Below are 3,079 nucleotides of genomic sequence, written 5' to 3' on the forward strand. Positions count from 1 at the left end.
ATAAAAAAAGTTTGCTATTCATAAATATTGTACTGAAAGTGATCCTTAATATTATTTGAGCCATTAAAACAGTTTCTCAAAGCATAATGAGACATTCTAGTCCTGCAAAACATAGGATAGAGGTCAATAACAAACCTTATACTTGCCAATAATTACAATTTTTTCATCTGTTAGTTCTCTTAATGTGACTCATGGGGGGAAAATATTGCAAATATTCTATTATTTGATTCTGCTCCTTGATATATAAAATGGTACTAAAAGCCAACAGGGAAAAAAAGAATCCTGGATAATGACATGAGGAATAAGAGCTTAGATAATTGGGAGACAGTGTACCATGAAAATAATGGTGTTTACTACATACACACATTAATCTGTTTCCAAGGGTGAGCAGTATTATGAAAAGGTGAGTAGAGCACAGCTCATTTTTGCTTTCTGCATGAGAAAAGCAGATGGCAAATAACAAAACAAAAGGAATAGTGCTGAATTAAGAGCATTTTCAAACATATCTCTACTTTTAGTCTTGATATGGCATAGTCTTCTGAATAGGCTATGTTATGCCCTTTCTGACACTGTGACATTACATGTTGCTTCCAGCTGTGTTGACTATTCCAAAAGAATATTTTCAGAGATAAGATACAATTAACAGTGGCAGAAAATCTCTCTCTTTGTGGGCCGCTCAGATTATATTCTGAGCCATCTGGGCCATTAATAGTTTAGTTGGATCATCATTGAGGCTTTAAGACTGTCTACAGAATTGAGATCTCACCTACAATTTAGTTACAGAAGATTTTTTTATGTTATAAATTAGTTTAAATTGACGTTGGTAAATTGTATATGAAGTCTTTTTAATTTGACATCTGCAGTGTTTGAGCTGCAGACTTAGAAACAATTCTGGCCAGGTTAAAAATTAAAAAAAAAAAATCAGAAGAGTTTCTTATTTTGTTTTATATTCTGCTATGCTAACTATGCTAACTAAATATGCTTCTAATTGTGCATGTTTAGAAACATTCTAAATCTGCCACTTAGTTATCCTAGCAATGAAAAAAATGTGATTTTTCATCTTACTTTATAGAAATATTTTAAACTACAGTCAATGATTACCTGTTACATTGATTACAGTCAATGATTAGCTGTTACCTAATTTTATTTTCTTTCAGATTGTATTTTATTTTTGTGTATACTTTCTTTTTTCCTTTTTTTTTTTTTTTTTTTTTTTACCAGAGCACTGTTAAGCTCTAACTTATGTTGGTGCAGGGGCTTGAGCAGGAGACTTTGGAGCCTCAGGTATGAAAGTCTTTTTGTATGACCATTAAACTATCTACTCTCCACCCTTGTGTACACTTTCTAATGTTTATAATAGTTTTAAATTTTATTTAAAGCCTATCTATTTATATTTGTCTGAAATTAAAATTTATAGCTGACACAAATATAAACATAATTATATTTTCTAAGAGTTTCAACAAATTTATTTTCTACTAAATTAAAATGACAACTTTAATGAGTTATGACACTTAATTTTTGTTTTATAGATTTTTGTCCTCTAATCTCATGCTATGGGCTGAATGATTCATTTCTATTTCTTTAAATTATTTAAAATATGCAGATGATTTCTGCATATATTAATTTGAGAAAAAAATTGCACAGTGTTTAAAACACAAGATCTAATCAGGACAGAGTTCATAGAACAACCACAGGGAGTTGGGTGGTAGTGCAGTGGGTTAAGCGCAGGTAGCACAAAGCATAAGGACCAGTAAGGATCTGGTTCCCCACCTGCAGGGGAGTTGCTTCACAAGCATTGAAGTAGTTCTGCAGGTATTTATCTTTCTCTCCCCATGTCTGTCTTCCCCTCCTTTCTCCATTTCCGTCATATCCAACAACAACAACATCAATAATAATAACTACAACAATAAAAAACCAAGGGCAACAAAAGGGAATATATATACATATACAAAAACCACTTCTTTTATTCATTGATTTTGGGTTTTTTGTTTGTTTGATTGATTTTTGTTTTGCTTTGTTCTTTCCCTTTTCTCTGGGTCTTTTCCTCTCTAAGTTGACTTTTTCAAATGGAAAGAGATGTGGACATAGACAAACAATTGACAAAAACACTATCCAGGCAAGCTATCTTACTTTTTTCTACATTTTACTTCTATTTTTTATATTTTATAAGTGGTTTACTATTGATTTATAAAATTATAACATTATGGAGATGTAATTCTGCACTGTTCCCACCACCAGAATTCTGTATCTCCATTCCTTCCAGTGGAAGTTAGTCATTCCCCTAAGATTGCACATATGAGTTGACTATTATTTTTATTACTATCTATCTATATTTATTTATATTTACTCATTTTTATATGGACTTCTCTTCATTTCTATGTTACACCTATATTGACTACTACTTCTAAATGTTCTTTCTAAATGTTTCTTTTCTGAGTGTCGGGCTGAAGCACAGCGGATTAAGCGCACATGGTGCAAAGCACAAGGACTGGCATAGGGTTCCCGGTTAGAGCCCGCTCCCCACCTGCAGGGGAGTCACTTCACCGGTGGTGAAGCAACTCTGCAGGTGTCTATCTTTCTCTCCCCCTCTCTGTCTTCCCCTCCTCTCTCCATTTCTCTCTATCCTATCTAACAACGACAACAACAACTACAACAACAATGAAAAACAACAAGGGCAACAAAAAGGGAAAATAAATCATTATTTCTGTAATTTCTTCTCCACTGGACATGGGCATTAATGGGTCAATCTATACCCTCACCCTATTTCTTTTCTTTTTAAAAAAAACTTTTTTTTGCTTTTTTTATTTTCCCTTTTGTGTTGCCCTTGTTTGTTTTTTTAATTGTTGTAGTTATTACTGTTATTGTTGTTGTTGATGTCATCATTGTTGGATAGGACAGAGCGAAATGGAAAGAGGAAGGAATTACAGAGAGGGGGAGAGAAAGACAGACATCTGCAGACCTGCTTCACCACCTGTGAAGTGACTCCTCTGCACATGGGGAGCCAGGGGCTCCAACCAGGATCCTTACCCAGGTCCTTGCTCTTTGCGCCACATGCTTAACCCACTGCGCTACCACCTGT

Source organism: Erinaceus europaeus, chromosome 1, assembly GCF_950295315.1.
Source record: "Erinaceus europaeus chromosome 1, mEriEur2.1, whole genome shotgun sequence".
Classification (NCBI taxonomy): Eukaryota; Metazoa; Chordata; class Mammalia; order Eulipotyphla; family Erinaceidae; genus Erinaceus; species Erinaceus europaeus.